This window comes from Mus musculus, chromosome 8 (genome assembly GCF_000001635.26).
Source record: "Mus musculus strain C57BL/6J chromosome 8, GRCm38.p6 C57BL/6J".
Classification (NCBI taxonomy): Eukaryota; Metazoa; Chordata; class Mammalia; order Rodentia; family Muridae; genus Mus; species Mus musculus.
Genome location: NC_000074.6, coordinates 38239338 through 38254537, shown reverse-complemented (window position 1 = coordinate 38254537; position 15200 = coordinate 38239338). Strand labels below are relative to the sequence as shown.

Sequence of the window (15200 nt, the reverse complement as noted above, 5' to 3'; positions counted from 1 at the left end):
CTTCAATTCTATTCCATTGGTCTACTTGTCTGTCTCTATACCAGTACCATGCAGTTTTTATCACAATTGCTCTGTAGTAAAGCTTTAGGTCTGGCATGGTGATTCCGCCAGAAGTTCTTTTATCCTTGAGAAGACTTTTTGCTATCCTAGGTTTTTTGTTATTCCAGACAAATTTGCAAATTGCTCCTTCCAATTCGTTGAAGAATTGAGTTGGAATTTTGATGGGGATTGCATTGAATCTGTAGATTGCTTTTGGCAAGATAGCCATTTTTACAATGTTGATCCTGCCAATCCATGAGCATGGGAGATCTTTCCATCTTCTGAGATCTTCCTTAATTTCTTTCTTCAGAGATTTGAAGTTTTTATCATACAGATCTTTCACTTCCTTAGTTAGAGTCACGCCAAGATATTTTATATTATTTGTGACTATTGAGAAGGGTGTTGTTTCCCTAATTTCTTTCTCAGCCTGTTTATTCTTTGTATAGAGAAAGGCCATTGACTTGTTTGAGTTTATTTTATATCCAGCTACTTCACCGAAGCTGTTTATCAGGTTTAGGAGTTCTCTGGTAGAATTTTTAGGGTCACTTATATATACTATCATATCATCTGCAAAAAGTGATATTTTGACTTCCTCTTTTCCAATTTGTATCCCCTTGATCTCCTTTTGTTGTCGAATTGCTCTGGCTAATACTTCAAGTACTATGTTGAAAAGGTAGGGAGAAAGTGGGCAGCCTTGTCTAGTCCCTGATTTTAGTGGGATTGCTTCCAGCTTCTCTCCATTTACTTTGATGTTGGCTACTGGTTTGCTGTAGATTGCTTTTATCATGTTTAGGTATGGGCCTTGAATTCCTGATCTTTCCAAAACTTTTATCATGAATGGGTGTTGGATCTTGTCAAATGCTTTTTCTGCATCTAACGAGATGATCATGTGGTTTTTGTCTTTGAGTTTGTTTATATAATGGATTACATGATATCTTCCATTTCAATTAAACATGTATTACGCAGGTGCTGGCCTACACCCTTAATCCCAGGATATTAGAAAGAGGCCATATCTGTGACTTTGAGGCAAGCCTGATCCACAGATCCAGCTCCAGGGTAACCAGGGCTACAGAAAGAAAACTAGTATAGAAAAAATTTAAAATATTACAAAACAAATAAAAATTATATAGCAAACAAAATTTTTGCCAGTATTCCCAAAATAATAATAATAATAATAATAATAATAATAATAATACCCTAAGAATCACAGTAACTAACAATTCTTTCTTGGTCTTTTAACTTTTGCTAACATAGAAACTTTTACATGTTTAAGATATTTTCTATTTAACAGGATCATATCCAGAAGGAATATTTAAGAATAAGGGAAAATAATTTCTTGGTCTTAAAAAAAAAAATAAAGTGCTGCATTTTATGTATCTATATTAGAAGTACCTTAAATTGTGTAGTTTCTATTTTTGTGTAGTACAAAATAATTATTCATATCTTTATATTTTTGATGCTTTCTATTCTGGGTGAAAAATAGATGACTTAAGTAAATAAAAATAACAAATTTCTATGTGTTAACTTATATTCTGTAATATGCATTTACATGAAGTTTTCTTATTTTAAATGGAGTGTTATGAGAAACTATTTTTCAAATAAATTTATAAATATTACCTGTTTATTAAAACTCATGTGTTGAAGGAACAATATCTGTGGTTTCATTAATTACTTGAGCAATGGTGGGGAAAAGATATATACAAAGAGCAAGGTGACATTAATGTAATTCACTTGCATTTTCATGATTCTGTGAGAGTCACTTCTGTAAATATAGGTAGATAATATAAAGTCAAAAAGATCATATAGAATATCTGTGGTAACAAACTACAAGGCCGTGGGTCAGACAACCTTCAGCCTAAAATGGAAATGCTTGGAAGTTGGTGTGCTTTGTACTGTCAAGGAGGAAGGAGGGGTTTGGTTAAACCTTTTTTGCACTGCAACAAAGTTATTGGTTCATATTAATGAATCAGTTTGGTATAACTGGAAAAATAATGGAAAAAAGAGAAAACTTTGTCTGTAATTGGAATTTGCTCATGTTTTTGTCCCTTCCTCTCTCCTTTCATAAACAATTTTCTGGGAAAGAATATAAGCTTTTATGCACTGCCCATGTGATAATTAATTGTTTAATGTCCTTGAGATAAGTACTGCCTGTGATGGATGAAGAGCCATTTAGCTTTAGCTTTTAAAAGAATGACGTCGACCACTTCAGTGACTGATACTTTTTTTTGTAACCTGTGTTGTTTGTTATGCTTACATAATTTATCAAGAGCCTCCAGAAACTCCACGTCACCTGCTCCTCAGATCAGAAGGTGACTGTGGCTTTGGGTGGATATTAATCAGCCACAGCACTGCCTGGTCAGAAAGAGCAAGTGTCCTAGCCTTTTACCTCATGACACCTTGTGGGTCCATCCAACGTAGGTACAAAGGGAACTGCGTGTGTTGGACTGGAATGGCCAGCATGCCTCAGGTGAGATGAATGGAACGTTCAACCCATGTCTGGAAGCTTCTCTTTTTTCACAGAAACCAAAGGTTTGATTATGAGTGTCTTTGTTACTCCTTCTCTGTTCTTTAACATTTTAGGCTGTAAAGGGAAAATAACTTGTGGTTATGATTGGGAATTAGAAATCCACAAGAAAATTAAACTGTAAGTTTCATGTATTATCTAGCATGCATGCTATTCATGTATTTGCATTAAACATGAGCATGGTCTTCATTCAAGGTGACAAAAAAATGTACTGGAAGACAATTTTTTTTTTCACTTTCAGAAGTAGAGCAGGGTTATGGTAGGAAGCATGGTTGCCATGCCAAATAACACAAACCCGCTGTTCTAACAGTGGTTCTTACTGTTGATAAAGTGAAAGCCCAGATGTGTATTAATCAATATTCTCAGAAGCAATCAGTTCAGCAGGTTTTTAAGCTCAGGAAAACCTGAGAATAATACTGAAGCTCTCTAGGAAAGTCTTTGCTGGAGAGAAAAGCAATTACTTGGTAAAGGAGTAGAGGTGGGAGGTGAGCCAAAGGAAAATTTTGTATTTTGTAATTTTTTCCTAAATTTGGACCTGCTCCAACTTAGTGTAATTAAACAGGCAGCGATTGCCAAAAATTAAATATGAACAAAAATGAAAAGACAAGATGTTTGAAGGGAAGACTAGAGGCATCTGGTATGAAGAAAAAAGTCAATAATATGTTGAGCTGAGATGAAACATAACTAAACCATGAACGTTTGCAGGCAATGGTTGGCAAGGTATTTCTACAGGACTATGGGCCTAACAGCAACTTTGGTTGAAGTTTTAATTTTGATTGCATTTGATTTTCAGCCAACATGATAAACCATTTCTCCCCTTAAGTAACAGTTGAAGATTGTGTTAATATTTAGAAAGTCAAACTCTCTTGTAGGTGTACATTAATGGAAAATGACTTTGGATATTTTGTATCAGCTATTTACAATTCATCAACATGAAAGCCAAGAATGGAAAAATCATTTTTAAGTCTTGCTGCAATGTCTCTTCTCCACAAAAGATTCTCTGGTTTGATGATGACTAGTTTGATGATCCTGATTATCTTTCAAATATTTAGATAAATTAATTTGTAGCAATCTGAGAACTATTCTGTAGATACACTTTTTAAATTCAAGAGAATTATTAATATATAGTCTCTTTTAAAAGTTTGATCAGGAAAGATTCGGGAGCAGAAACATTGTGTTTGATTAAGGGCAACACATCTAGTTTGCTAAACTGTATTATCTAATGAGAGAGGAAAAAGGATTAAAAATAGATCTGATAATCTTTCCTGATCTTTTGTGTATTTTAGAGAACTCTGTCATCAATGGTTTTCCTTTACTACAACCTATTATCTTGTACAGAAACCAGCTTCATTCTAAGAAGAAAAGAAGAGTCAAGAAATTGGAGAAAACCTGCAATTTGATTTCTCTACCAAGTCCTAAGAAAGGGTTTCCTCTAAAGCCCAAACGTTTCTAACTTCAAGCTGAGATTTATTTTCTATTGTGACAATTTGGGTTACATTTCATTTTTATATATTCACATACAAGGAATTCTGTGTTGCAGACTCTATTGTCTGAGATTTCCACTTATCCTTACTATTATGGGACCAATCCTTGAAGTTGCGTGTTAGGATCATGCATGAGGTTCATGAACGGGCACATCTCATTGGTTAGAATCTATGCATACATTTTTCTGAAAATTTACATTTTATTAATGATAAATCCATCAATTTGTATGATTTTTACTTAATTTTTAAAAGTACTTTTTGAGAAAGGTTCACACTCTCTTGCTTAGGTTTTACTAGAATTTACTGGGTGCAACTGACTGACTAACCTACAAGCTTATAGCAAACTAGAAGCTTCTGAATTCTGAGTGCTGATGTTAAAGGCATGTATTGCCACAACCATCTAGTTTATTCTTTTGAAGTTTTTAAATCATTACCTTTTGAGGTTCCTACCTGTTTTGATCATATTTTCAAACATCCTTCAACTCTTCCCAGATCCACACCCTTCCCTGCCTCCCTACGAATCCTTTAAAAACATTTTTTTTTAAATCCATAAAGACTTTGTTGTGCTGTCCATATATTCTTGGATGCATAGTTTGCAGCTTGTCATCTCACCAAGGTGTCCATTCTTAGAGGAAATTGGCTCTCTCCCTCCCCAGAAGCTAATAATTGCCAATAACTCCAAAGTTATCAATGGGTCTCTTGTCCAATTCCATCCTCTATGCTGGGATTTTGTCTGGCTTGGACTAGGGCAGATGTTCTTCATGCTGTAATAACCATAGTGTATTCTTATGTGGAACTGCTCTGCTCTCTCCAGAAGACACTATTTCCTTGCACATCATACATTTTGGCTCTAAGACCCCCTCAGTATTCTATTCCTTATTGATCTCTGAGCCTCTGGATGAAGATTTCCATTTTGGGAGCCACCCACTTCTGCTTCCTGGACCTGGCATTCCCCTGTATTGGGGCATATGATCTTCGCAAGACCAAGGGTCTCTCCTCCCATTGATGGCCACCTAGGCCATCCTCTCCTACATATGCAAGTAGAGACACAGTTCTGTGGGGTACTGGTTAGTTCATATGGTTGTTCCTCCTCTAGGGTTGCCAACCCCTTTAGCTCCTTGGTTACTTTCTCTAGCTCCTTCTTTAGGGGACCTGTGTTCCATCCAATAGATGACTGTGAGCATCCACTTCTGTATTTGCCAGGCACTGGCATAGCCTCACAAGAGACAGCTATATCAGGGTCATGTCAGCAAAATCTTGCTGGAATATGCAATACTGTCTGGGTTTGGTGGTTGTATATGGGATGGATCCCCAGGTAGGGCACTTTCTGGATGGTCCTTTCCACTGTTTCAGCTCCGAATTTTGTCTCTGTAACTTCTTCCATGGGTATTTTGTTCCCCATTCTAAGAAGGAACAAAGTATCCACAGTGTGGTCTTCCTTCTTCTTGAGCTTCTTTGTTTAGATCATGGAATTTTTATTCCATTCCAGTACTAGGCATGAATTCCCTCCTCTGTATCAGGCCAATGATCTAATCAGAAAGCAATGGTTACTCCCAATACAGATGTGCAACTCTTGCACAATGTGAACATCGTGTTTTGCAGGTTGAAGTTGTGTTTCATAGATTAATAGATTTGTAAGACCAGTGTTGTCTCTTCTACCCCAGCAGCCTAAATAATACCCTTCTGCATTATGAAGGATAGCTATCAGGGAGTGAAGTTGAAGTTTTGGCAATGTTTCACTATATTTTGCAATGATGTTACATTGTCTTCATTAACAGCATTATAACTATTAGTTATTGTGGTCAACCAAGAGGAATTGCAAACATCTGAATTGCTCGAGGAGCCTCCAGGGCAGAAAGTAAGTCTTATATCTAGTGCTTATAAAAGGTTCGTTTGTTATTGTAATGCCTATGTCACATTTTGGGTTCAGGATAATATTGATCACATGGAAAAAATTGTTATTCACTCTTTTAATTTTTGGAAATGTTTAAGTAGAATTCATGCTTTCATATTAATGCTTAGTAGGTTCATCAATGAAGTTGTATGGCCTAATGTTGCTTTTTTCCTATAAAAATGTTTGACTACAATAACTTTGACATATGTATATATAGTTATTGAGGTTTCTGTTCTTTCTAAAGTAACAGTAACTTATTAATTCTGCTTTAAAAATTTATTTAACTCATGCATGTCTCAGGCTTTATCTATTTTTTTGAGGTTATTTGTAACGTCATATTATTTCTCATTTGTATTTCAATTATTTTTGGAATGGTAATAATGTGACCTTTCTTATTCCCAATATTGATAATTTAATTTCCCTCTTTTATTAAAAATTCTGGCCCAATGTATGTATTTCTTTTTCTAATTGGCAAGCCAGGCTTTCATGCGTTCTTCAAGTTTTGATTTACTGTTTCATAAACTTCCATATTAACTTCATAAAGTCACTTCTTGTATGTTTTCACATTTTCCAAACTCCTCATATATTGAGTTGAAAAATGAGATCACTGATTTGCATCCCTTCTTTTTCTCAGCACAGTATTCAATAAGTGGATACATCTGCATGTGTGATGAGGTATGCTTATTGAAAATTGGGTTTAGTCTGCTAATAACAATGAATAAACATTTTTTCCTCAGTTCAATCAATAACTTAGAGTGCTTTTTGAAAAACCGTGACTACAGCTATAACATGGTTATTTTTTACATATATATTTACATATTTTAAAGCTCTATAGTTATGTGACTATTTAGAACTGCAATATTTCCAGACAAATTTAGCTAGCACTTTGTCCTTATGAAATGACACTTTGGTAAGAAACATTTTTGTTAGATAGGATCTCATGGTTAACTTGATCATGAACTCATGTTGACTTGTGTGTCAGATCTCCCAAATACATGGGCCATAATACCTAAGCTGGCATATCCATTTCATACCTGGTAGTAATCTTTGCTTTCTATTCTGCTTTCTATGACATTATTGTAACCCACTCTTCTTTCATTTGGGCCACTTTGTTATTCTCATTATATCTTTTTCCTATCATTTTTTATTACTTGTGTATTTAATTTTAAAATATGTTTCTAATAGCAAGCAAATTTTTTCTTCCTTCCCAATTTTTTAATCTGGCAAGAATATTTTCTTTGTAAATGTTATTTTGGTATTTTCAGTGATATCTTATTCAATCTACTTATATTTTTCTTAATATAAAAACAAGCAACAATTATATGTTCTGAAATTTTCAGAGACTATGATATTTTTCGATCATAAATATTTAAACTTTTTCCTTATATTTTCCTTATCCCTTCATACTTGAAAACATGTAGGATGCAGTTCAAAGTCATCTTAGTGGCTTTCCTTTCTGCTAATTTGAACAATTTTGGTCAATTTTAGTTCATGTCCTATTGATTTTTCTCCCGATGATATTATGTTTTTCTGCATTTTTTTCTTAATTAGTTTCCAGGAATTGTGATACTTTCTGAGTATTGGCTTTGTTTCTGAGTTTTAATGCATACTATTGACTTTTATATGGAATTAACTTACTTAGAAACTGTCTTATTCAATTTTGATTTTGAAAATTGTTCAGCCTGATTGCTGCTAGACTAGTCACATCTGTGTAGTCTATACAATGGCACTGCATCTTTAGACTTTGCTGTCTGGTTGTTAGGATTCGGCCGCTTCCCAGTTGGTGATGTCTGGTGAGCATTATACCCAGTCTTGCTTCTGTACCTTCCTTTCTTCCCTTGGTTATGTGAATACAAATGGCTAACCTGAAGATTTCCAGGTTAATCTTCTATCACCGTGGCTGTGACTTTTCAATCCAGACTTCCAGCCTCTCTTCACAACCTAGGAATGCTAATTCACTGTGTTTGAACATTTCCAAACATTGTATTAAAAATGCCGGCATTATTACAATTTCAATCATCTACAGGAATTAAACTTCAGTGGTTGCTCAAATACTGTAATATCACTGAATTTTATCACTTAAGCTGTCATGTAGTAAAGCTACTGTTTTAAGTAGTTTATCATTTCAAAATAGTTTATATATTTATCTTATATGTATAGGTGCTTCACCTATATTTATGTATACCATGTGCATGCCTTGTAACTGTGGATTCCAGAAGAAGGTGTTATACCCCCTGGAACTGGAATTACAGACAATTTTTAGCTGTTATACAGGTTCTAGGATAGAGACTCAGTCCTACACAATAGTATCCAGAGCTTCTAATCACTCAGCCAGCTCTCAAGTCTACAATTTGCTCATTTTTTATTAGGACAAAGGTAGAAAGGTAATTCAAGTTTCTAGTCCACTTTAGTTCTAGAAACTTAAATTTGGAACATGTTCCTTGAAATGTTTTAAGTGTTTATACTGGGTTTCTTGGCTGCAGATATTAGTCAATAGTACAGTGGTGTCTGATATGTGTGAGATCATAAGTTTAGTCTCCAGTACTATGTACTATGATACCAGAAATCACAAGTCACAGTCATAGTAGAGGTAGTAGTAGTAGCCGTGATCATCATCATCATCACCTTCATCATCATCATCTCTGTGTACATGGGCCATTTTCAGTAAAAATCATCTCAGATCGAATGCAGTTCTTTAAGGTTGTTTATGTTGACTTTTCTTTCCTAAGATCTCATGAAATAAACCTAGAAAACCTGTGTTTTCTGTTTTGAGTTAGTGTGTTTATTAACACACATTGCCTTAGTGTTTTCCTCTTGTGAACAGGCACCATGACCACGACAGCTCTTATAAGAACAACATTTAATTGTTCTTATATGTATAGAGTTTCATCCCATTATCATCAAGGTGGAAGCATAGCAGTAGCATGCAACCGTGATGAAGAGGAGTTTAGAGGTCAACATCTCATTTGAAGGCCACTGGGAGAAGACTGGCTCCCATATGATTAGGAGGAGGGTCTCATTGCTCACTTCCACAGTGACATACTTCCCTCAACAAGGCAATACCTACGTTAATAAGGCCACATTTCCTAGTGGTGCCACTCCCTGCGAAAAGCATATTCAAACTGCCACATACATTAAGCAAAAGAAGTGACTAAAAAGGCAATAGCAAATAGAAAATGCGAAATACAACAAAATACCAACCAAACAGAGGCAAACATCTGGCAGAGAAGCCTAGAGTTGCCTAACCAGGAGAGAAAATAGGATAATTTCCTCAAATGAAACACCTAGCTGAAATCAGCCCAGATAAGTCCACTTGGATAGCCAGCTGGAGTCCTTGATCAGGAGTCACAGGTTTGGTATATTCTTCCCTGAGGTGAGATTTCCAAATAAAAGAAAACATGGAACTGGATCAGTAACATCATCCTATCCACTCCTTATAACCAAACATACTGATGGAGATGCTGAGGAAGTCAGCTGGAATTCCTCAGACTCTCAATTTCCTTTTCTTTTATAATGATTACCTTCTAGATTCCCATTACCAGTGTCTGCAGTTATATTATGGTTAGACAATATAAATATTGGGAGAGGAAATACTTAAATATCAAGCAGATATCATGTACATAAATTTTTTTGTTTGGTTGTTTGGTGTGTTGATTGGGTTTTTGTTGTTGTTATTTTCTAATATGTGCTATTTTGTTTATCTGTTTTGAAGAGTTAGGGGATAAGACTTCCCTAGGACATGTTGTTTTGGGAGAGAAAAAGGAGATCTTTCTTGCTCCCAGTCTTTTTTCAAGTAATGTAGGCAGCATACACAAGTTTACTGTTATAGTATATATTACATACTTGCTTCATACTTTCTAATCTGAAAATCCATCATACACTATATATAATACATATATGTGTACACATACATATATGTATATATAAATAATTCTTTCTTGTCTCATGCATATAAATATAGAAATCCATTCTTCTCAGTCCATTTAGTATTGCTTATATGAATATGCTTTCAGAGCTGCCAATTTCCTTTTGAATAGCCACTTAGGAGACTCATCCCTAGGGAAAGACTTCCTCTCCCTCTCCCTCTCCCTCTCCCTCTCCCTCTCCCTCTCCCTCTCCCTCTCCCTCTCCCTCTCCCTCTCCCTCTCCCTCTCCCTCTCCCTCTCCCTCTCCCTTCTCTCCCTCTCCCTCTCCCTCTCCCTCTCCCTCTCCCTCTCCCTCTCCCTCTCCCTCTCCCTCTCCCTCTCCCTCTCCCTCTCCCAGCTGTCTGACATTAACTGATGGGGCATAATGGTGGGGCCTTGTGATAGTTCCCCTGTTACAGATGACATACCAACTCCTGTTGTTATTGCTCAGATCTTCTTTAGCCTTTCGTTGAGATTTCTTGAGTTACAGTTCTCTCTTCTATATAGAAGACATGGCTTTGTATTAGCTGTCCTGACTCTCTAGCTTTTTCAATCATTCCACTCTATTCTGCAATGTTTCTTAAGCTTAAGGTACTATGTTTGTGTTACAGATGTATCAACAGAGGACAGTCTTCCAATGGTTATATTTTAGTGTCCTCCTGTAATATCTATATCTACCAAAAGAGAACCTTTAATGAAAGGTAAAAGCTACAGTTACCAATTGGTATTGTTATTTATAATGTATGTTTGTACACACACACACACACACACACACACACACACACACACACACACATACACACTCATCTCAGATAAAAATAAAACATAAGCTTTCCCATTTTCCACTTATCCCTTCACAGCACCTGTAAACTGCTATACCTTTCTAGCTTTGTCCCCTCACTGAATCCAAATGCCAGCATCCTTTTCCCTCTTAGATTCTACAATGACTTCAGGTTAGGCTCACATGTAAAGAGCAGGGTTGACATTTCAATCACGTTCCATGCCCACTGCAAACCTCTGACACATTTATTCTCTTCCCAACATGGTGACACAGGTCACATGGCCATGGGAAAGGGACATCAATCTCTATGGTAAAAGAAGTAGAGAATAATTAGGTGTGGTCCTAGAATCTAATCTGCAACATATATAGGAAGGATAATAGGAAATACATTTTAAAAAAAACATTAGTGTTAGTCTTCTAGACAACAGTTTTATCAAACTTTATTTTTTACTACTTCTGATAAAAACCAGAATGTTCATGCTCATTTACTGTATTAAAATGGAGAGATATTGATGAAAGGGGTTTAGAAATCACCAAATACAAGATGCCATACAAAGCATGTTGATAGACACCTGCTATGTCATTTCCACATTGTTGTTATATCAGGTTCTAATCAGTCTTTTTTTAAAATTTTTACATTATTTTAAAGACAGTCACCATGAAGCAAAGAAAATCAACAGCACTTTGAAGAACGTAGTCATAACTCATGGTTTAAATTTCTGAGCTTGAAACTCTCTTTTTCTTGCAAAATAAAATCTATGAACATAGATCATAGCAAGGAAATGTTGTAACAGTTCAAAAGAAAATGAATCCTTTGACCAGTAACAATCAAATTAACCACCCCGGATGAATTCTATGGTCTGCTCTGGTGCCTCCTCTCTCCATTCTACCTTCAATGCTAACTGGATTTGCACCATGAAACCTCTTTGAAAATATCCATGGCTCAGCTTTTTTTTCCCATTTTTATTAGGTATTTAGCTCATTTACATTTCCAATGCTATACCAAAAGTCCCCCATACCCACCCACCCCCACTCCCCTACCCATCCACTCCCCCTTTTTGGCCCTGGCGTTCCCCTGTACTGGGGCATATAAAGTTTGCATGTCCAATGGGCCTCTCTTTCCAGTGATGGCCGACTAGGCCATCTTTTGATACATATGCAGCAAGAGTCAAGAGCTCTGGGGTACTGGTTAGTTCATAATGTTGTTCCACCTATAGGGTTGCAGATCCCTTTAGCTCCTTGGGTACTTTCTCTAGCTCCTCCATTGGGAGCCCTGTGATCCATCCATTAGCTGACTGTGAGCATCCACTTCTGTGTTTGCTAGGCCCCGGCATAGTCTCACAAGAGATAGCTACATCTGGGTCCTTTCAATAAAATCTTGCTAGTTTATGCAATGGTGTCAGCGTTTGGATGCTGAGCTTTTTAATTTTCAAGTTTACTAATTTTTTTAAATGGTAATTTGATTATGTGCTTTCTGAGATCTAAATTGTTGTTATAAATCTTCTATAATGAGTTTAACAAACTGCTTTAGAACACCTTGTAACCACATGTATTGTAGCAGTATCTGATGGCTCTGCCCAGTTTATTGCATGTGCCTGTTACATGGAGATTTCCACTCTCTGCTCCTCACATTTCTTTGCGCCCTTCTCATCTACCTATGGTAGCTGCATCTATTTCAGCCTTTGAAATGTTTCCTCTTTTAAGTTGCCCATATCATTAGCTCCTAAATGTTTCCTGCTTTCAGATCTCTAGCTGCTCCTTAGCATTTACTTACCTCTAAATGTTCATGCTAATAAGTAATTCTATCCATTGAGTTATGTTCTGTGGAGGCAACACATGAACTCTCTCTTAGGCGTCTACTGTAGGGCTTACATAGAGTAGGAGCTCTGCACCTGTTCTCTATCTGAATAATAATTCATTCCAAACACATCTATGTCAGTCCTGGAATTAAGATTGCCCTGAGGTCAGACTTTTTTAAGGAAAGCAGATAATTGCAGAGAGTACTGGGTAGTTCCCTGTGGCCTCCATTCCAGGCTTTTTCTAACCACCTGCAATCTGACGTGACAAGAAAAGATCATTGCAAACCTGTCTGCCCATTTACAAAGTAATGTGTTTCATGTGGAGGTCAGAGGCCAACTTACAGCAATTGGTTCTTTTCTTTCACTATGTGCAGCCTTTAGGCACTGGACAAACAATTACTGTGGTGTTCCATAGGCGAAAACTTTTGGCTCCCAGATTTCCTCATCTACCTATAGCTTCCTTCTTCTGTTTTAATAGAACTCACAAGTCTTAAGCAGTAACAATTAACTTTTTTTAAAAAAAATCAGACAGAAAAGATAAATAGCTCACAGGATATTGATAGTTATGGTAAGACATACCAACATTTCTTCTTCTGAATATAAATATTAATTTTCTCCCAAAAGTGGCTCAGACTGAGACCCATGACATGAGATTGAGTGCACCCTTGACACTTCCTGGGGGAACAGAAACCAGGGCAGGCTATCCCAGTGACCTACAATAGAACTAAACATGTTTGCCAAAACCAAAAGCAAACAAAAAAGTCAATGAAATAATCCCTAATGATATTCTACTCTAGATGTAGTAAGGAACAGAGCATTATTGAGGCTTCATCCAGCAACTGATAGAGACAGATGCAGAGACCCATAGCCAAACATTAGGGGGAGCTTGGAGAATCCTGCTGAAGAGAGGAAGAAAAGATTTTAGGAGCTAGCTATATCAAAGATACAACAACAAAATTCATGGGAGGCTTTTCTGCAGGGAAAGAAGTGGAGAGGAAGTGACTGGAAGGAGACAAGGGATAGCAAATGAAGTTAAGATGTATGTAATATATGTCAATGGAATAAATTAATTAAAAGGCTATACATATCCAGAATGCAAATAAAATAAAATATATTGTGTTGCAATATAAAAAGTTCTTCCCAAATTATTAAACACTCTGCTCTAATGGCCGTAACTTCTTACTCTCCAGCCATTTATACAAAGAGCATGATTCTAAAAAGGAATAATTTTTAGTACTTTAAATAACATGAAAAAGACTTCAATGCAGAATTCAATTCAATAAGTAAAAATCTTAATAGTAAAGTTTTTAATTTGTCAGTCTGTCTCTTTCATTAGCTTAGCATATTCTTATAGACAGGGCAGAGAAGAAACAAGTAGCTACATGATTCTATTATATATATTTGATGGTAGAAACACAGCACAGTCTATAGAAAGTCTCTTTCATAGCCATCACTTTGGTGATTTGGCCATCAACTATTTGAACTGTGAAGAAATGTTGAAGTTAGGTATTTTCATAATGCTTTTCACAAATCTATTCTTAAAGCACTGGAATGAATTCAGGTTTCCATCTTCTTGTAAGATGGAATTATCTAAAAATAAAAACCTTCAACTATAAGATATGTAAGACTGAGTGTACAGAAGGCTAAAATTGCAGGTCTGGTAAAGTAGAATGTCAATAGCTGACCCACAAGTGTACTAATTGGCATTTTACTACAGTGTGAAGATGCAGGGCTAGGAGGATAAGTTAGTTGGTAAGAGTGCTTGCTATATCAGCATGAAAGTCTGAGTTTGTGACCCCAGGATCCACATAAAAAGGAGGATGTACATTGGTAAGTGGAGATAGGTTTCCAATTCAGTGACAGAATCTGCATAAAGGCAATAAATCCAAAAAATGGTAAAGGAAGACATGCTTTCTCCTCCTCCTGCTTCCATGAATGCATATGGGTATTTTTGCCTAAACACTCACCTATACAGGCCCTGCATATGTGTGTGCACACACATCTACACACAGACACTAGAGACATGTCTACTACACAGAGTAACAGTACAGTGGAGATACAAAAGTCACAAGGAAACAAATTGGATAGTACTTGAGGCACATATTAAAATGTTTCTACGAAAATGTCTGATGCTTTTTTTTTTTAACAACACACAAAACTGTATTTGAAATGCCAATTCTGGGAGAGGTCACACATGTAGTTATATTACTTTGCTGATCAATAATGTCTATCTGTTTTAGCAATTTCATTTTTATTGCCGGTTAGAATAGTGGAGCTATTTATTTACACAGCAAGAGTCAAGGGTATCATATCTAAGTTAGATACTTATGTTTAATATTGGTTCTCTCCGGGTCTTAATCTTTTGTTTTTAAATTTTTTAATTAGATATTTTCTTCACTTACATTTCAAATGCTATCCCTAATGCCCCCTATACCCTCCTCCCACCCTGATCCCCAAACCACCCACTCCTGCTTCCTGGTCCTGGCATTCTCCTGTACTGGAGCACATGATCTTCACAAAAATGTCTGATTTTTTTTTAATTTTTAATTTTTAAGATTATAATAGAATTACAAAACTACTCACTTACCTCTCCTCCCTCCAAACCTTCCCATATACCCAACTCTCTTTGAAATTTGTGGCCTCTTTTTTCATTATTATTTTATACATGCATATCAATGTATATATATACATACATATATATAACCTTGCACTTTGTATAATGTTCCTTATATGTATCTGTTCAGAGCTGTTCTTCCCCAGAGAAAAATATTCCT

The 15200-nt window shown here is 36.1% G+C and overlaps 1 protein-coding gene and 1 non-coding gene across 4 annotated transcripts in view; both read left to right on the top strand.

Annotated features, from left to right (window-relative positions):
- The window catches only part of Sgcz (sarcoglycan zeta), a 1143866-nt gene that overhangs the window by 407168 nt on the left and 721498 nt on the right, over window positions 1–15200 (top strand). The gene's annotated exons all lie outside the window — the stretch shown is intronic.
- Window positions 2336–2405, top strand: Mir383 (microRNA 383). The gene has a single exon (NR_029884.1). It is a non-coding gene; the product is annotated as a microRNA 383 (primary transcript).